The sequence below is a fragment of the Dipodomys merriami genome, unplaced genomic scaffold (genome assembly GCF_024711535.1).
Source record: "Dipodomys merriami isolate MVZ:Mamm:240054 unplaced genomic scaffold, mDipMer1.0.p SCAF_166, whole genome shotgun sequence".
Lineage (NCBI taxonomy): Eukaryota > Metazoa > Chordata > Mammalia > Rodentia > Heteromyidae > Dipodomys > Dipodomys merriami.
In genome coordinates, this window is record NW_027203004.1 from 2613395 (window position 1) to 2635161 (window position 21767).

At 39.5% G+C, this 21767-nt stretch overlaps 1 long non-coding RNA gene across 1 annotated transcript in view; it reads right to left on the minus strand.

Annotated features, from left to right (window-relative positions):
- Positions 1–534: 534 nt before the first annotated feature.
- The window catches only part of LOC138828849 (uncharacterized), a 32191-nt gene continuing 10958 nt past the window's right edge, over positions 535–21767 (minus strand). Inside the window, exon 3 of the long non-coding RNA XR_011372393.1 lies at positions 535–721. This is a non-coding gene — a long non-coding RNA (uncharacterized lncRNA). The remainder of the gene's footprint in view (positions 722–21767) is intronic.

The window sequence follows — 21767 nt, forward strand, 5'->3', positions numbered from 1 at the left end:
AATATGTTAGAAACATTTGCATGAAAGAAAAAAAACATTTGAATAGTTATCTTGGGGTTCATTTCTGTAACATCAACTTATCTGAACTTTTCTGCTTGACTCAGACATATACTAGATATTGCAAATAAGGGAAACCATGGGACCTATGTTTCTTTGGGCCTGGCTTACTTCACATAATATAATTTTTTCCATATCTTTCCATTTCCTAACAAATGGGGTAATATCATTCATTCTGATGGAGGCATAGAATTCCATTATGGATATATAACACATTTTCTAGATCCATTCATCTACTGAGGTGCATCTAGGTTGGTTTCATACCTTAGCTGTGGTAAATAATGCTGCAATAAACACAGTCATGCTGGTAGCTTTACTGTGGTCTTGTTTGTGATCATTTGGGTAAATGCCCAAAAGAGGGATTGCTGGATCATAGGGGAGCTCTATGTGGAGTCTTCTGAGGAACCTCAATACTACTTTCCAAAGTGGTTGACCAAGTTTACACTCCCACCCACAATGGAGTATGGTTCCCTTCTGTCCACATCCCCTTCAGCATCTGTTGTTATTAGAGTTCTTGATTATAGCCATTCTAACTGGGGTGAGGTGGTATCTCAATGTTGTTTTGATTTGCATTTCTTTTTTGGCTAGAGAGGTTGAATATTTCTTCATGTGTCTACTGGCCATCCTTCTTTCTTCTTCAGAGAAGTTTCTCTTTAAGTCTTTTCTGTATGCCAAAAATGAGAGAAATGTTGCTGAAATCAGGAAAACAATTACATTCAGAATAGCAACAAAAAATAAAATACCAAGGAATTAACTTAACCAAAGAAGTGAAGGACCTCTATGATGAAAACTTTAAAAACCTGAAAAAGGCATTCAAAACAGAACTTAGGAAGTGGCAAAAACTCCCATGCTTGTTCCTGGATTGGAAAAATCAACATTGTGAAAATGGCAATACTTCCCAAGGCTATCTACAAATTCAGTGCAATACCTGTCAATATTCCAACCTCATTCTTCAAGGAAATAGAAGAAGCGATCCAAAAATTCATATGTTACAATAAAAGACCCTGAATAGCAAAAACAATCCTTAACAGAAAGAACAGTGCTGGAGGAATATCAATACCAAATATCAAACTCGAACAATGGAATAGAATTGAAAACCTAAAAATGAACCTAAAGACCTATAGCTATCTAATCTTCAATAAGGGAGCTAAAAAAAAAATAGAATAGAAGAAAGACAGCCTCATCAGTAAATTGTGCTTGCAAAATTGGTTAACTACTTTTAGAAAACTAAAGCTAGATCCTTATATATCACCCTGCACCAGAATCAACTCCAAATGGATCAATGTCAAAGCAGATACTCTGAAAACATTACAGAATGGAATTGGAGAAACCCTAGGTCTCCTTGGCACAGGCTGAAATTTTCTTAATAGAGACCCAGAAACACAACAAATCAAAGAAAGGTTGGACAAATGGGATTGTTTCATATGTAAAACATACCTGGAACTTAAAAAACTAAACCCCCCAAAAACAAATCTTCAAAGAAACAAGATCTCCATCTTGATGGAAATCTAGCTAGCTGTCCGGCTGAGCAGCTAGCTTCAACTCAGGCCTTGGAAGAAAACAAAAGAGTCATTTAGCAAATCACAGGAATCTGACCTGACCTGCCATAATCAGCTCCACCTAGGGGAAAGTAACCAAGCCCAGGCAGTAGAAGCTCCTCCCCCTCAGGAGTCGCTTTCTTCACTGTGTAAACAGAGCCAGAGGCTGCCCCTCCCTACAGCATATTAGACAATTAAAGGAAATTCAGTAAACATAAACCCTGACAATGGCTCCAGGCTGGACTCTGTGAGTGTCTCAGAAGCTAGGCCCCCAAGGAAAACCTATAGATTGCTGAAAGGCCTCAACTCTACCCAGAACCAAGCCTAATCACAGCATCTCCCAACTAGAGGAGAGAGCCATCTTCCTGTTTTGTGATACTCAAAGCAGATCTCCCTCCCACTGAACTAGCCTGGGAGGAGGATTACAAAATCCTGGGTAAAGCAGAGCATTTTTCTGCCTGCTCAGACAAACTGACTTAAGAAACCAATCAAAGCACGTGAAAACCAAACACCATAGCAGACCAGAGACTCAACCAAAAGAGTTGATACAGACAAAAGTGAGAAACAGGATCTTCCCCTCCACCTCCCCCGATAAAAAAACAAATCAAAGAACTATTTTTTACCTATTTTTTATTTTTAATTTTTTAAAAATTGTTTTCTATTAATCTTTTATTTTTCCTCTTAAAATTTTTATTTAGGTGTATATGTATGTGTGCTGTTTTTGTCTCTACTGACCTTTCAGTTCTTTTTTTTCTTTCTCATTTTCTTCATTTTTCTTCTCTTTTGTCCTTTTGTGCGCGACTTAATTGCTGTTCTGCTCATCCTCAGATATATCCGTCGTCAATTATTACACCTTATCTACCATACTGTACACACTTAATACAGAAATTTATTACTCAATTCAAATACTCTCAGGCTTAAATTCCTTAGTAGCAGTATTATATCTTTATGCCTATATAATTTTTTAAGAATGAGATGTACAAGTCATTATGTGGAAAAAGGAACTTTAGAATTTTGGTGGGTGGAAGGTTTGGGTGGGGGGGTGGGAGGAGGATGGGAAGGGATGGGAATGGGAAACAAAGGAGGAGGCTACAATGCTTGATAAGAAATGTACTCATTATCTTGCCCATGTAATTGTAACCCCTCTGTACAGTATTTTCACAATAAAAAAAATAAAAAAAAGAATTTTTATTTTTTAGTTTTTCAAGTGTCCTTTTAATCCCACTCCTCCTCTCATCCTATCCTCATTCTCTCAATTTCACCTTTAAAATTAGATAATCTTCAAGTTTCAATTTTTAAATTAATTTTTTGTTTTTCCATTTTTTCTCGTCTCTTTTTTTTCTCTCTCCTATCATTCGGTCCAGCATATTTCACTCTTTGAGATTTGGACTTGGTTAATTTCACTCTCTTTGGCATTTCCCGATCGATTTAATCCTAATTTTCACCATATTTCTCCCTAAACATAATAATTTCTGGTTTGCCAAATTTTCCTTGCTGCTCTTAGCCCATTAATCCATAGTTGTTTGATGTTGAACAGATTTTATCTGTTAAACTAGATTGTATCTGCAGCCTTTTCCCTGTGCAACTATAGGACTCTGGTTGATGCTTGCCTTAAAATAGTTTTCTAGCACAAAGTTGGTGTTACTTTCATACCAAATGGGCAGAAAAATCCGGAAAAATGGCAAATCCCGGTATCTCCACTCCCACTCATGGTAATCAGGTGACAGAACAAATAATGAATAATCCAGAGGAGAGTTCCCAAAAAGCTGTACAAACAATACTGGTAAAAATGGTGAATGTAAAGATCAAAAACCTTCAAAGACTGAGTGTGAGCCTGATAGGGAGAGAGAGGATGCAAACCAAAGATCAAAACAGCAATCTCTTAAGTGTGAGGAAGCTACTCAATGAGTGATTCAGGAATTGCATGAGCAGGTTGAGAACACTCAAAGAGAAATAAATGAATTGTGTAAGCAGGCTGAGAACAGTCAAAGTGATAGATAAGGATTGCGTGAGCAGGCTGAGAACAGTCAAAAAGAACTATAGGAATTGCTTGAACATGAGGAAGCTAATCAAAGAGTAATACAGGAATTGCGAGAGCGGGATGAGAATAGACAAAGATCGATAGAGGAATTCATGTAATACATAAGCAGACAACTGAAAAAATTCAGGGAGACCACAAAAAGAATGATTAATGGAACCACACAGAAGGAATAAAAGTCCAAGGAAACCATAAACAATCAACTAAGTGATTTGAGAATAAACACGGAACACCAAAGTAAAGAAGTAAAAAAATTATACAAGATCTAAAAAAAGCTCCAACAAAGAATTGGAAGCCATCAAAACTAAAGCCATTTCCTCTTAACTCTGGAACAAAACAAGGATGTCTACTCTCTCCACTTCTCTTCAATGAAGTATTAGAATGTCTAGCTACAACAATAAGACAAGATGCAAACATAAAGAGTATCCAAATAGAGAAAGAAGAAGTAAAACTCTCCCTCTTTGCAGATGACATGATCTTGTATTTAAAAAATCCCATAGACTCCACTCCCAAATTACTCAAGCTGATTCAAAATTTGGCAAAGTAGCAGAGTGTAAAATTTACCTCCAAAAATCAATGGCTTTTCTGTATGCCAACAATGAGAAAAGTGGGGCTGAAATTAGGAAAGCACCTCCATTTGTAATAGCCCCACAAAAAATAAAATACCTAGTAATTAACTTAACTAAAGAAGTGAAGGACCTCTATGATGAAAACTTTAAAAGCTTGAAAAAGGATATCAAACCTGAACTAAGAAAATGGCAAAAACTCCTATGCTCCTGGATTAGAAAGATCAACATAGTGAAAATGGAAATACTTCCCAAGGCTATCTACAAATTCAATGCGATACCTATCAAAATTCCAAACTCATTCTTCAAGGAAATAGTAGAGACAATCCAAAAATTCATATGGAACAGTAAAAGACCCCGAATAGCAAATATGCTCCTCAACGGAAAGAACACTGCTGGAGGAATATCAATACCAAATTTCAAACTCTACTATAAAGCCATAGAAACCAAAATAGCTTGGTACTGGCACAAGAACAGACCTCGGGACCAATGGAATAGAATTGAAAACCCAGAAATGAACCTACAGACATATAGCCATCTAATCTTCGATAAGGGAGCTCAAAAAATAGAATGGAAGAAAGACAGCCTGTTCAGTAAATGGTTCTGGCAAAATTGGTTAATTACTTGTAGAAAACTAAAGCTAGATCCTTATATATCACCCTGCACCAAAATCAACTCCAAAATGGATCAAAGACCCCAGAGTCAAAGCAGACACTCTGAGAACATTACAGGATGGAATAGGAGAAACCCTAGGTCTTGTTGGCACAGGCTGAAATTTTCTTAATAAAGACACGGAAACACGACAAATCAAAGAAAGGTTGGACAAATGGGATTGCTTGAAGTTGCAGAGTTTCTGCATGGCAAATGACATAGCTAGAAGATCAATAGAAAGCCCACGTAGAAAATCTTCACTAGCCATAAAACGGACTAGGGTCTCATATCTAAAATGTACTTGGAACTCATAATATTAAATTCCCCAACAGGAAATCCTCAAAGAAACAACTCCCCAATAAATAAGAGGTCTAAAGACTTAAAGAGTTCTTGTTTATAGCTATTCTAACTGGGGTGAGGTGGTATCTCAATGTTGTTTTGTTTTCCATTTCTTTTACAGCTAGGGAGGTTGAGCATTTCTTCATGTGTCTATTGGTCATCCTTCTTTCTTTTTCAGAGAAGTTTCTCTTCAAGTCTTTAGCCCACTTATTTACTGGGCAGTTGTTTCTTTGATGATTTGTTGTTGGGGGATTTAATTTTTTTAGTTGCATGTATATTTTATATATGAGACCCTTGTCCGTTGTATGGCTAGTGAAGATCTTCTCCCTATCTGTGGGCTATCTATTGATCTTGCTAGCTATGTCCTTTGCTATGTAGAAGCTCTGCAACTTCATGCAATCCCATTTGTCCAACCTTTCTTTGATTTGTTGTTTCCGGGACTCAATTAAGAAAATTTCGGATGTGGTTCCGGGAAGATGGCGGAGGAGAAGCTGGAATCTGAACAAGCATTCGCATAGAAAGCAGTTTTAGAGTTCCAGTGAACAGTCCTAAGCCAGAGAATCACACCAAGTGTGCCATCACAGGACAGAGAGTTAGTCAAGAGAGGGGAAGCCAAGGAGACACATCTGAGCGCCTGCAGGGTCGCGGCGGTGACCACCACCGCAGGGTCATACCTGAGACACAGAGATTCCGGGACGAAGGAGCCAGACGCAGCGGACGAGCAGATTCTACTCAACACCAACAAGACCGACAAGGAGCGGACATCTTCATCCTGCAGTTTGCAGACCAGAGACGACCCAGGATCCAAGACTCGGCGTGAGTACAAGCCGGACGTCCTCACTCCTTCTCAGGGAGCAGAGGAGGGAAGGCCACCCCTCTCCCCACAGCACCGGTGATCTCCATCTTGGATACCGACAAAGCTCGGAGGAGCTGCAAGCTCCATCTCAGGCCTTGGAACAAAACGAGTCATTTAGCAGGTCACAAGAACTTAACGGTGAAGTGACCTGCCAGACTCGGCTCCATCCAGGGAAAAGTCACCCAGCTCAGGCGCCAGCCATTGGAGTGGCTTGCCTCACTGGGTAACCAGAGCCAGAGGCTGCCCCTCCCTCTAGCAGCCACCACACTCAATTGAAAAACAGAAACCCTGAGAATGGCTCCAGGCTGGGCGCTGTGAGCTTTATCACAAAATAGCCCCAGGGAAAAGCTATTGTTTATTGAAAGGCCTCACCTCTACCCAGAACCTAGCCTCATCACTGCATCCCCCTCTTTTGCGATTCTCAAAGCAGATCACCCTCCCAGAAAACTAACCTGGGAGGGGGATCTCAAAATCTTAGGTAAAGCAGAGCATTTTTCTGCCTCTTCCAACAAACCGACTTAAGAAACCAATCAAGCCACAGGACCTCAAGCTGACCAGAGACTCCAACAAGAGACTGGTTACAGACAAAAGGGAGATACAGGATTCTTCCCACCCCTCCTCCCCCCAAAAAATCAAAAGACTTTTTTTTCTTTTTTTTTCTTCTTCTTCTTTTCTTTTTTTGTTTTTTTTTTGTTTTTTGTTACCTTATATATATATATATATATATATATATATATATATATATATATATACATAAATTTTTTTCTCTTCTAAAACTTTTATTAATCTTTAATTTTTGCCTCTTCTGAAAAAATAATTGTTTTCCAGTAACGTTTTTTTTTCTCCTCTTATAATTTTTATTTTAGGAATATGTGAATGAGCGTTTTCCTTTCTTTTCTTGTCTTCTTTCTTTCTTAATTATCTTTTTGTTTTTTGTCTAGCTCTACTGAACTTCTGATCTTTTCTTCTCCCCTTCCTATCCTTAAATTTTTCACATCTCCTCTATGTCCCTCCCTTTCTCTAAACATATTCACATTCCTCTCTAAATAGACGGTCTTTTAATCTCTATAATAACATTAACTTTTATGTTTCTATTTTTTTTCTGGTCTCTTTTCATTCCTCTTTCCGTCTCTTCTTTTTCTCTCTCTCTCTACTTGCATCCTACCCAACCCATTTCCTGCATTATGATTAGGACATAGTTAACTCTCCCTGTGCCTCCCCACACCAATCTATTCCTATTTTTTACCCACATCTCTCCCTAATCCTAATAATTTCTGGCTTTCCAAATTTTTTACTGCGGTTCGAAGTCCTTTAACATATAGTTGTTTGATGTTGAATAGATCTATCTGTTGAACTAGATTGTATCTGTAGACTATTTACTGTACAAACGCAAACTTTGGTTGATGGTTGCATTCAGATAGTGTTCTAGCACAAAACTGGTGCTATCTTCATCTCAAATGGGCAGAGTAAGCCGGAAAACCACAAGAAAAATGGCAAATTCGGGCATCTAAATTCCCAATCTTGATAATCAGGGATTAGAACAGATAAAGAATAATCCAGAGGAGAGTTCCCAAATAGCTCTACAATCACTACTAGCAAACATGATAAATGAGAAGTTTGACAATGTACAAAGGACTCTGTATGAGCGTGATAGGGAGAGAGAGGAGGCATCCCAGAAGTTTATACAGGAATATCATAAGCGTGAGGAAGCTACTCAAAAACTGTTACAGGATTTGCGTGAACAACTTGAGAATACTCAAAGAGAAAGGGAGGAATGGCGTGAGCAGGCTGAGAACACTCAAAGAGAACTGCAGGCATCCCACGAACGGGAAGAAAGAGAACTGCAGGAATCCCACAGACGGGAGGAAGCTAATCAAAGAGTAATTCAGGAATTGAGAGACCAGGTAGGGAATACACAAAGATGAAGTCAGGGAGACCACAAAAGGAATGCTGAATGGAACCCAACAGAAGGAATGGGAGTCCAAAGAAACCATAACCAATCAACTAAGTGATTTGAGAACAAACACTGAACACCAAATTAAGGAAGTAAAGAAATTCATACAAGACCTAAAACAAAGCTTCAACAAAGAACTTGAAGCCATCAAAGCTGACAAATTAGAAGGAAAAGAGATAAAAAACAAAGTAGAGAGTCTTGACAACAGGTTAGACCATGCAGAAGATCGAATCTCAGGTTTTGAAGACAGCCTAGATATTATAGAGAAAGAACATACAACCATCCAAGACAAGTCCAAGAAATATGAGAGGTCTATCCAACACCTGGAAGACACCATCAGAAGGCCCAGTCGAAGGAAAATGGGTGTAGAGGAGCACCTAGAAACAGAAGTTAATGGTCTAGGAAATTTGTTTAACAGGATTCTAGCAGAGAACTTCCCAAACATACAAAAAGATAGGCCTATTCAGATACAAGAAGCTTTTAGAACCCCAAATAGACCAGACCAGAATAGGATATCCCACCGTCACATTATAATCCACACAGGATCAACCCAGACCAAGGAAAAGATCCTTAAAACTGTCAGGGAGAAAAGGTTAATCACCTATAAAGGGAAACCAAGTAGAATTACCAAAGATTACTCAGCAGAGACAATCAAAGCAAGAAGAGCCTGGAATGACGTATGCCATGACCTAAAAACAACCAACTATCAACCAAGAATACTGTACCCAGCTAAACTCTCCTTCATAACTGAAGGCCAAATAAAAACCTTCCATAAAAGAAAAATTGAAACAATTCATCTCCACCAAACCAGCCCTGCAAAAGATTCTTAAAGGTGTCCTACACATAGAAAACCAACAAGACCGCAACAAAGGCCAAGAAACTGCACCCAAACTGAGAATCCAAGAACCTTAGGAAGAACCCAGGTTTCGCAGCCCCCAAGAAGGTAGATAACATGGCAGGAACTCCCAAATACCTCTCAGTCCTATCTCTTAACGTTAACGGACTGAACTCTCCAATTAAGCGACATAGACTGTCTAGTTGGATTAAAAAACAAGACCCTTCTATCTGCTGCCTTCAGGAGTCACATCTTGCCCGTAAAAACAAACACATTTTCAATGTTAAAGGCTGGAACAAAATCTACCAAGCAAACGGCCCCCATAAACAGGCCGGAGTTGCAATCCTAATATCAGATAAAATAGACTTCAAATTAAAATTCGTGAGAAGAGATACAGAAGGTCGCTACATACTAATGAAAGGATCTCTCGTTCAGGAGGATATTACAATTCTAAATATCTATTCGCCAAACAAAGGAGCACCCAAATTTATCAAAGAAACACTACTTTCCCTCAAATCCCATATAGATCCAAAGGCATTAATTGTTGGGAATTTTAACACACCACTCTCCCCACTAGATAGATCAACTGGGCAAAAACTCAACAGAGAAAACGCAGATCTAAACAGCTGCATAGATCAACTAGACTTAACAGACATTTACCGAACATTTCACCCAGCAGCCTCAGAATACACATTCTTCTCAGCAGCACATGGAAAGTTTTCTAAAATAGAAGATATTTTAGGCCACAAAGCAAACTTGTCTAAATTCAGAAACATTGAAGTTATACCTTGCATTCTCTCTGACCACAAGGGAATAAAATTAGGACTCAACACCAAAAGCCACCAAAGAAAGTCCGGTATCATATGGAGGCTGAACAACACAATGCTGAATCATGAGTGGGTCATGGAAGAGATTAGAAAGGAAATTCAAATGTTCATGGTATTCAACAAAAATGAACACACAAATTACCAGCTCCTCTGGGACACAGCAAAGGCAGTACTCAGAGGCAAGTTTAGAGCTCTGAGCTCCTACATCAACAAATTGGAGAGATCTGAAACTAGAAATTTATTGACACATCTAAACCTCCTTGAAAAAGAGCAGCAAGATAAACCCCAATCCAGTAGACGGAAAGAAATAATCAAAATTAAATCAGAATTAAATGAACTAGAATCCAAAAAAAACTATAGAAAGAATCAACAAAACAAAGAGTTGGTTCTTTGAAAAAATTAACAAAATTTACAGACCCTTAGCAAATCTTATCAGAAAAAGAAGAGAACACACCCAAATTAATAAACTCAGAGATGAGAATGGAAACATCACCACGGAAACAACCAAGATTCAGAACATTATAAGGGAATACTTCTCAAAACTTTATGCTAATAAGTTCGACAACTTCACAGAAATGGACCTCTTCCTAGCAATTATTGACATGCCAAAACTAAACCAAGATGAGTTAAACTATCTTACCAGGCTCATATCAAGCATTGAAATAGAAAAAGCAATAAGAGACCTCCCAGCTAAGAAAAGTCCAGGACCAGATGATTTTACAGTGGAATTTTACAAGGCCTTCAAAACAGAGCTCACACCAATTTTCCTCCAACTCTTCAATGAAATTGAAAGAGAAAGCTCACTACCGAACACATTCTATGAAGCCATCATAACCCTCATCCCAAAACCAGGCAGGGACTCATCAAAGAAAGAGAACTATAGACCCATTTCTCTGATGAACATTGATGCAAAAATTCTCAACAAAATTTTGGCCAATCGACTTCAACAATTCATCCAAAAAATCATAAACCACGATCAAACAGGATTCATTCCAGGGACGCAAAGCTGGTTCAATATACGCAAATCAATTAATATTATTCATCACATCAACAGGAGCAGAAAAAGCATTGGACAAGGTCCAAGACCCCTTTATGATGAAGGTTTTGGAAAAATTAGGATTCCATGGAACATTCCTCAATACAAGAAAGGCTGTATATGACAAACCTACAGCCAGCATTATACTCAATGGTGAAAAACTAAAGCCATTTCCTCTTAACTCAGGAACAAGACAAGGATGCCCACTCTCTCCACTTCTCTTCAATCTAGTATTAGAATGCCTAGCTACAGCAATAAGACAAGATGCAGACATAAAGGGGATCCAAATAAGGAAAGAAGAAATAAAACTCTCCATCTTTGCAGATGACATGATCTTGTATTTAAAGAATCCCATAGACTCCACTCCCAAATTACTCAAGCTGATTCAAAACTTTGGCAAAGTAGCAGGTTATAAAATTAACCCCCCAAAATCAATGGCTTTTCTGTATGCCCACAATGAGAAAAATGTGGCTGAAATTAGGAAAGCAACTCCATTTGTAATAGCCCCACAAAAAATTAAATACCTTGGAATTAACTTAACTAAAGAAGTGAAGGACCTCTACGATGAAAACTTTAAAATCTTGAAAAAGGAAATCAACACAGAACTTAAAAAATGACAAAACCTCCCATGCTCCTTGATTGACAAGATTAACTTCGTGAAAATGGCAATACTTCCCAAGGGTATCTACAAATTCAACACGATACCTATCAATATTCCACCCTCATTCTTCAAGGAAATAGAAGAGGCAATCCAAAAATTCATATGGAACAATAAAAGACCCCGAATAGCAAAAACGCTCCTCAACGGAAAGAACACTGCTGGAGGAATATCAATACCAAATTTCAAACTGTACTATAAAGCCATAGTAATCAAAACAGCTTGGTATTGGCATAAGAACAGACCTCAGGACCAATGGAATAGAATTGAAAACCCAGAAATGAACCTACAGACCTATAGCCATCTAATCTTCAATAAGGAAGCTAAAACAATAGAATGGAAGAAAGACAGCCTCTTCAGTAAATGGTGCTGGCAAAATTGGTTAACTACATGTAGAAAACTAAAGCTAGATCCTTATATATCACCCTGCACCAGAATCAACTCCAAATGGATCAAAGACCTTGAACTCAAAGCAGACACTCTGAAAACATTACAGAATGGAATAGGAGAAACCCTAAGTCTCCTTGGCTCAGGTCGAAATTTTCTGAATAGAGACCCGGAAGCACAACCAATCAAAGAAAGGTTGGACAAATGGGATTGCATAAGGTTGCAGAGCTTCTTCAGGGCAAATGACATAGCTAGCAAGATCAAGAGAAAGCCCACCGATTGGGAGAAGATCTTTACTAGCCATACAACGGACAAGGGTCTCATATCTAAAATATACTTGGAACTCAAAAAATTAAACCACCCAACAACAAATCCTCAAAGAAACAACTGCCCAATAAATAAGTGGGCGAAAGACTTAAAGAGAAGCTTCTCTGAAGAAGAAAGAAGGATGGCCAATAGACACATGATGAAATGTTCAACATCCCTAGCCATAAAAGAAATGCAAATCAAAACAACATTGAGATTTCACCTCACTCCAGTTAGAACAGCAAAAATCAAGAACTATAACAACAACAGATGCTGGAGGGGATGTGGACAGAAGGGAACCTTACTTCATTGTTGGTGGGAATGTAAACTTGTTCAACCACGTTGGAAAGCAGTATGGAGGTTCCTCAAAAGACTTCACATAGATATCCCCTATGATCCAGCAATCCCACTTTTGGGCATTTACCCAAATGTATACAAACAAGACTACACTAAAGCTACCAGCACACCTATGTTTATTGCAGCATTATTTACCATAGCTAAGATATGGAACCAACCCAGATGCCCCTCAGTAGATGAGTGGATCAAGAAAATGTGGTATATGTACACAATGGAATTCTATGCCTCCATGAGAAAGAATGACATTTCCCCATTTGTTAGGAAATGGAAAGGTTTGGAAAAAACTATATTAAGTGAAGTAAGCCAGGCCCAAAAAACCTAGGTCCCATGGTTTCCCTTCTTTGCAATATCTAGAATAGGTATGAGTCAGCGGAAAATGTCAGATAATGTGATGTTAGGAAAATGAACCGTTAAATATGTATTTTAATGTTTTCGTTTCTTTCATGCATGTGTTTCTAACGCATTTATAAGATTATTTCTTTGTTGCTTTGTATGTCCCTCCCCCACAGTGTAACCCCCGCTTTCACTATATTTGATGTCAGTATAACATGTGGAGGAGATGGGGACAAATAAGTCGTTTAAGGATTCAGGTGGACCTGTTGCAACAATGAGTACAAAATGTCATGTCAAAACCAGGTTTACAATGTCAGTGTGGGGGGGGGAGGGGGTATAATTGGGTGGGGGGAGGGGGGAGGCTGGGAAGGGAGGTGAAGGGTAAACAAAGGAGGAGGCTGCAATGCTTGGTAAGAAATGTATGCATTATCCTGCCCATGTAATTGTAACCCCTGTGTACAGTATGTTCACAAATAAAATAAAATAAATTTTAAAAAAAAAAAGAGAAAATTTCGGCCTGAGCCAAGGAGACCTATGGTTTCTCCTTTTCCATCCTGTAATGTTTTCAGAGTGTCTGCTTTGACTCCGAGGTCTTTGATCCATTTGGAGTTGATTCTAGTACAGGGTGATATATAAGGATCTAGCTTTAGTTTTCTACATGTAGTTTACCAATTTTGCCAACACCATTTACTGAACAGGCTGTCTTTCTTCCATTCTATTATTTTAGCTCCCTTATCGAAGTCTACTTGGTTATAGGTCTGTAGGTTCATTTCTTTCTTTCTTTAATTTAATTTTATTTGTGATTATACTGTACAGAGGGGTTACAATTACATGGTCAAAGTAATGCGTACATTTCTTACCAACCATTGCAGCCTCCTCCTTTGTTTACCCTTCACCTCCCTTCCCAGCCTCCTCCCTCCCTCCAATCCTTCCCTCCCCCCCCCCGCTCCCCCCCACCATCATTGTAAAGCTCCTTTTTGACATGACAATTTGTACTCTTCATTGTTGCAACAGGTCCACCTGAATCCTTAAATGACTGTTTTTCCCCATCTCCTCCATAAGTTATACTGACATCAAATATATTGAAAGCAGGGGTTATACTGTGGTGGAGGGACATACAAAGCAACAAAGAAATAAACTTATAAATGCGTTAGAAACACATGCATGAAAGAAAAAAAACATTAAAATACCTAAGGATTCATTTTCCTAACATCACATTATCTGACTTTCCGCTTGACTCATACATATACTAGATATTGCAAATAAGGGAAACCATGGGACCTGTGTTTCTTTGTGCCTGGCTTACTTCACTTAATGTAATTTTTTCCATGTTTTTCCATTTCCTAACAAATGGGGCAATGTCATTCTTTCTGATGGAGGCATAGAATTCCATTGTGTATATATACCACATTTTCTTGATCCATTCATCTACTGAGGGGCATCTGGGTTGGTTCCAGATCTTAGCTATGGTAAATAATGCTGCAATAAACATAGTTGTGCTGGTAGCTTTAGTGTGGTCTTGTTTGTAAACATTTGCGTAAATGCCCAAAAGTGGGATTGCTGGGTCTTGTAATTTTCTAAATAAAAAATAATATGAGATTTGGGAGCCAGTGGCTGCTGCCTCTAATCCTCGCTACTTAGGAGGCTGATTTCTGAGGATTGCAGTTGGAAGCTAGACTGGACAAAGAAGTATGTGAGACTCTTGAGATTCTTATTTCCAATTAACCGTTAAAAAACCAGAGGTGGAGTTGCAGTTCAAGGGGTAGAACTCTAGCTTTGAGTAAAAAGCTCAGGGACAAAACACAATCGCTGAGTTCTAGGCTCAGGATGGAACAAAAAAAGATAATATTATCTGCAAAAAAGATAATTACACTCCTTCCTATCAACACAGATATTGACATTTCTATTGTCAAATTGATTTTCCTTGCAAATCTAGTTCCTACAACTTACAAGTGGTGACAGTAGATATGGTACCCTTGTTGCTGATTTTAGGAGAAAAGTATATGTGGTTTCACCATTAAGTAGGACACACACACACACACACACACATACACACACACACACACACACACACACACACACACACACACACACACACACACACACTAGCCTAAATGTGAAAAAAAACAAGAATGATAAATGATTGGTGAGTTGAGAGATAACAAGGAATGTAAATTTGGAGGCAAATGAAATTGATATCTGTGATGGTTAATCTTGAGGATGAGCTTCAATGGGATTGATTTGATTTGGTTTAGATGCGCCCAGCTAATAATTAAAGCATAACTCTGGGTGTGTTTGGTGGGTTTCCATAACAGATTAACCAAAGCAGATATCCCTCCTGCACATGGGTGGCACCATCCGGTATGCTGGCTTTCCATACTGAGTTAATGAAGAGAAAAGAGAATCTTCCCAACGAAGCACTCCCTTTCCCTCTCTTACCCCTCCCCATGCTCCATGTCCTCCATGTTCTTCTCTGCCATTAATCCCTGAAATCTATGACACTGAGCAAAATAACTTCCTAGGATATTTCTGTCAAATATTTTGTCATAGCAAGAAAAAAATACATGGCTAACACACAACCGAATCTTCCACTTGTACTCCTTGTTTTATTGATTGACTGATTGATTTAGCCATACCTGGAACTGGAACTCATTGGTTGAGCACTGTCCCTGAGCCAAATTGTGCTCAATCAAGGGTGGTGTTCTACCCCTTGAGCAACAATGCCATTTCCAGCTTTTTTTGAGTACTTTATTAGACTTGAGAGTCTCAGAGACTTCTCTGCCCAGGCTGGGTTGAACCACCATCCACAGATCTTAGCCTTCTAAGTAGCTAGGATTACAGGCTTGAGCTGCTGGTGCCTGGCCACATTCTACCGTTTCTTCTTCCTTCTTCTTGATTCTTCCTCCTGTCCCCTCCCAAACTTCCTCCTCCACACCATGCTAAATAAGTATAGGCTTTACTATTGAGCTGGACACCCAGCCATAGGCTGCCATCTTTACTCAATGAAATAAACAGCTGACATCAATGGGTTGCTGAGTATATGCTAGGCACCAACCCACCTTTTTCTTTGTGAACTTGGTAATAAACCTATGAGATAGGTAATCATTATCTTAGTCTTACAGACCAGGCTACTGGAACAAAACCAATGATTTGCCAGGGCCAAAAACACAAACCTTTAATCCCGGCCCAACAAACCTCTCAATCCAACTTCAGTAGTGAAGATGAGACTCAAACCCAGGCACTCTCTTCATTAGACAGAGCCTGTACTTAATCACACCTGTGGGTGTTTTTGATTCCTTGCTACAATAATGTGAGGGTAGGGGATAACAAAGGCAACACATTAATGGAGTATTATTTGAGGGTGAGATTTGCCATTGGAAAGACCAGGATAAAAGACCCAGCTCCAGCATTTACTAACGTTTGACATCATAGACAAGTCATTTTAATTTGTTTGCCTCTGTTTCTATATCTGGAAAATGGAGATAATCAGAATGCCTTCCTTCATAAAGGAGCAGGTTCCCAGCAAGGTGTAATTGACTCACACCTGAAATCCTAACTACTAAAGAGACTGAGATCAGAGGATCAGGGTTCATGGCCAGTCTGAGCAGTGAAGTCTGTGATACTTTATTTCCAATTAATCACCAGAAAACCAAAAGTAGTGTAGTAATGAAAACTGGTAGAATGCTAGCCTTAAATAGAAGAACTCAGGTACAGAGCCTGGGACCCAAGTGCAAGCCTGACAACCAAAACCAACAACAACAAAAGAGCAAGTTCCAATCATTTCTTTAAGATAGTATAATAAGCTTTAAATCTGATTATTGAAGTTCAAATCCAGCCCAGGCAGCTAAATCTGAGAGTTTTATCTCCAATTAACTTAAAAAGAGCCAGAAGTACAGATGTGGCTCAAATGATAGAGGGCCAATTACAGGTAGCCACCCACTGCCTTTGCTCCAACCTGTCATAAGCCCAGCACAAGTGGCTCAACAGCAGATATTTGTTGGTGGGAAACTGAAGGAGTGAACACTATAAGGGCCCTCGCCTCCTGCTATCTTTTCTTGTCCAGGCCCTCCCTGGCTGTATTGTTATCTATTCTCTCATCCTGGGAAAATAACCATAGCATAAAATGTGTCATCTCAACCAGTTACAATTGTACACTTCAGTGGCTTTAAGTACATTCAAATTTTTATGCACCCTCTCTGATACCAACTTCTAGAACTTTCTCAGAATCCAACCTGAAATTAAGCACTTATTAAAGACCACCTTCCATCCATCCCTTTCCACAGTCTCAGGAAACCCACCATTCTACTTCCTGTCTCACAATTTGACTGTGGCAGATCTCCTGTGACAAGAGTCATGATATTCTAGTGATAGTGGTAGTAATGGTGTGTATGTGCATGTGCTTATATGTGTGCATGTGTGTGTGTGTTTGTGTGTTCATGCTCATGCACACACAGTTTTATTGCTTGTACTAGGTCCTGGGCACCATCCGTGGGTTTTTTTTTGCTTAAGGCTAGCACTCTGCCACTGGTACCATAATTCCACATCAGTTTTTTGAGATAGTTAATTGGAGATGAGTCTCATAAAGCTTCAGTCCTCAGCTCTAAGCTTCCTGAATAGCTAGAATTACAGCCATGAGCGAACAACTCACGGCTAGAGATGGTGAATTTTAACACATTAATTCTGCTAGCATGTAGTGCCTCATGTTTTAGTCAAACATCAATGTAAATGTTGCTGTGAAAATACTTTTGGAAGCAGGGGTTATACTGTGGGGAAGGGACATACAAAGCAACAAAGTAATCATCTTATAAAGCTGTTAGAAATAATCGCAAGGAAGAAAAAACATTTGAATCTTTATCTTGGGGTTCATTTCGCCTAACATCAATTTATCTGACCGTTTCTGCTTATGTCAGACATATACTATTTGTTGCATATAAGGGAACCCTTGGGACCTATGTTTCTTTGGGTCTGGCTTACTTCACTTAATATAATTTTTTCCAAGTCTTTCCATTTCCTAACAAATAAAAAACAAATTGTTTAAATAGGGATACAGGTGGACCCATTGCAACAATGAGATATAAAAGTCGTTATGGAGAAAAACAAACTTTACATCTTTGGAGGGAGGGGGGATTAAGGGTGGGTGGGTGGGAGATGGGAAGGGATGGTAAGGGGAAACAATGGAAGAGGCAACAATGTTTGATAAGAAATGTATTCATTACCTAGCCCAAGTAATTGTAACCCCTCTGTACAGTATTTTCGCAATAAAAAAGGAAAGAAATTAAAAAATTTTTGGATGTGATTACCATTTTAATCACATGGGTAAATTTCAATAGATAAATTTAAATAATTTTAAACTTGGAGTAAAGAAGATTTATTATGGCCTGGGAATGTGGCTTAGTGTTAGAGTGCTAGCCTAGCATGCATGAATCTCTGGGTTTGATTCCTCAATACCGCATGAACAAAACCTAGAAGTTACTCTGTGGCTCAAGTGGTAGAGCACTGTCCTTGAGCAAAAGCAGCTCACTGACAGTTCGCAGGACCTGAGGTCAAGCCCCAGAACTGGCAAAAACCAAAATCATAACAAAACAAAGCAAAAAAAGATGATTACCCTTCCTAAATAGAATGGGCTTTGTCCAATGATTTGATGAATTTCAAAATTTGAGTATCCTCACTTAACTGCAGTATAGAAATTCTGAGTCTCCATCTACAGGCTGAATGATGGAAAAATTTTCTCTTGCTTGAGATATCAGTCCTGATATCCCCCAATCAACACATACACATATGTGTATACATACATGCATGTGTACATATGTGTGGACACATTTTATATATGTGTATATAGATATACGCACATATACATATACACACAAGTTTATAGTGGGGAGGCTTGAACTCAGGGTTTAGACACTATCCCTTAGCTTATTCTGCTTGAGACTAGTACTTACCTCTTGAGCCACACACACCTTCAGGTCCAGGTTTTTGTTGGTGTGTGGGAGATAGTCTTGGGTGAAGGTTATGAGCCTTTTTTTTTTTGTTTTTAGTTTTTGGTGCCAGTACCAGAGCTTGAACTCAAGATCTGGGCACTGTCCCTTAGATATTTCACTCAAAACTAACACTCTATAACTTGGGCTACAGCTCCATTGCAGGCATTTTAGTGGTTAATCGGAGATCATGGCTGTAAACCATGATCCTCAGACCTCAGCCTCCTGAGTAACTAAGATTACAAGCATGAGATACCAGCACCTGCCTCAGAAAGTATTCTTATGTTTACTATTTGCATTTTGAGCTGTGTGGCTCTAGTCAGTGGCTTAATTTCTCTGAATACCATTTTCTGATATGTGAATGAAGTTTAAGAAAGAACATCAATAATAATAAATACTCCATGGGGTGGGTATGGACATTTGATGGGGTAAAAATAAAATAAATGAAACCTTCATGTCTCAATACAGGAGTTGTTAGTAATCAATATTTATTATTTGTCATTATTATTTGGCCTGACCTTGATTTGAGAAGCCTTATAAGGTGCAGGGCAGAGAAGAGAAGTCCCACTGCAGCCTCTTCCCTGCCCCATCTCACTGGCTTTCTTTGAGGTCACTAGAGGCCCCCAGCCTTGATAAATGTCCTAGCCCTATATGTTATGACTTGCTGGCAGATTTGAATTTGACTTTAATCACTCGTGTTCTGGCTGTGATTTTGAGGAAAATGGCTAAATACTGTTGGTGCCAATGGGGAGATAGCAGCCCATTCTATACTCTGGTCATTGAAGACTCCCCAAAACAATAGAGGGAGGGAGGGAGAGAGAAGGAGAGGGCTGGCAGAATCTGTGCTGGACCAGGACTGTCAAATGGGATAGAGAGACCCACCCTAAAGCCATTGAGGGGGCTCCCTTTCTTTTCCTGGAGTGCTGGTGATGTAGGTATTTTTTAGATGATAGAATAGAAGGATCAGAGTAGGCATGTCACTGAAAGGATCTGATTTCAAGGAATGGATACCCATGTCTTACTCTTCTTGCCATGAGAGGTCCTTGATGTCCTCGGGTTCCTAGTCTTTACAAATGAAGCAAAGGCTAGATCTTCAGTCCCAAGGCCCAGGGAGGATTCAATAGGCCTGAACTCAAGCACAGCATGGACTCTGTAGGGGGAATCTGACTGTCAGCACCAGCCAAGGATTTGTGGTTAAAAAACTATGCCTCCTGGTTGTCTGTAGGTTCCCGGATACCCAGAAGTTTCTATTTCACTCAACTCTTGAACTAGATCATTCCTTCCTTCCCTTTCTCCTTCTATCCCCTCCCTCTCTTTTTTGTCTTCTTTGGACTTGATCACAGGGCCCGTGTCTGAGCTTTTTCGCTCAAAGCTAACTCTCTACCACTTTGCGACACAGTTCCACTACTGGTTTGCTTTTACATATCTGACCAACTAATGCCATAATTCTTCTCTCCCTCTTTCCTTCTCCTCCTGCCCCTACTCCCTTTCTTTCTTTCTCTTTCTTTCATTTTGTGTTTGTCCTATGGTCTGAAAAGAGGGCTTGGGCACTGTTTCTGAGCTCTTCATTCAACGCTAAAATTCTACCACTTGGGCCACAGCCCCACTTCCAGATTCTTACAGTCTTTCCTGCCCAGGCTGGCTTTGAATAGCAATCCTCAGATCTCAGCCTCTTCACCAGCTAGAATTAAAGATGTGAGTCACCATCACCTGGCTTACTTTTTCTTTTCAAAAACTTTCATCACAGGCAGAGTAGTTAGTGCTGTAATGAAGCAACAGCCAGACTCTGTAATAAGGACATACAAGTCTCAACTGGCCTAGGGTCAAACATTATTAAAACCAATTCACACTGAGGAAACCAGGTAAGACAGATTTACCCAGAAGGGTGAAGAATCTATGCCTGATGCCAATAGTTACATCTAGACTCCTAGTTACTGAGGAGGCTGAGATCTGAGAACCATGCATGATTCAAAGTCAGCCTGGGCAGAAAAGTCTGTGAGAGTCATCTCAAATGAAGAACTAAAGACCAAGAAGTGGAGCTTTGGCTCAAGTGGTACAGTGTGCCAACCTTGAGAATAAAAGCTAAGGGACAGAACCCAGACTCGAAGTTCAAACCCTAGGATTGGTGCACACACACACACACACACACACACACACACACACACACACACACACACACACACACCACAGAATGGCTGTAACCTGTTTGTCTCTTGGTCCACAGGTTTATTCCCAAAAAAGTACTGGGACAGGGGCATGGATTTGAGGTCTGAGTCCACTGACACACCAGGAATTTTCCTCCTCTGTAATATGGAAATAAGCATACCTGACTTTTATGGTTGTTGGGAGCATTAGATGAGCTAACAAAAAGGAGCGTATGTGTGTTTGAGTGTGTGTGTATGTGTGTGTATTTGTTTGTTTGTGTGTGTGTGTGTGTGTGTGTGTGTGTGTGTGTGTGTGTGTGTGTGTGTGCCATTCCTAGGGCTGTCCCTGAGCTTTTTTGCTCAAGGCTAGCACTCTACCACTTGGGACACTGGTCCACTTCAAGTTTTTTTGATGTTTAATTGGAGATAAAAGTGTCATGGACTTTTCTACCCAGTGCTGTCATTGAACCACAACCATATATTGCTAGCCTCCTGAGTAGTTAGGATTACACATGTGAACCACTGGCTTCAACTATAATGAGGTTTTAATGAAGGGGAGCTGGTGATATTCTTCAGTTCCTATTTGATGGTGACCTCCCCTGAGATCCCTAACATGGAATCAAAAGATGGGGCTCTGCCTTCAAGGAACCAGGATGAGTCAAAAACAGCCAAGCAATGTTGCATTGACATACAGCCCGGTCTTATTTCTACTCACAACATGAGATTAAGGTGAGTCATTAGGAGCTTCTTTTCTTCCTGTGAGGGACACTGCTCAGACACACTTACAAGAGCACTGACAAAGAAAATGAACGTAGACTTCAAACTGATTGCAGCTTCTACATATATTGCAATCATGTGATTGTACCTAGCCTTGAAATGAACAGAAATGTATAAGTCTATCATGTTG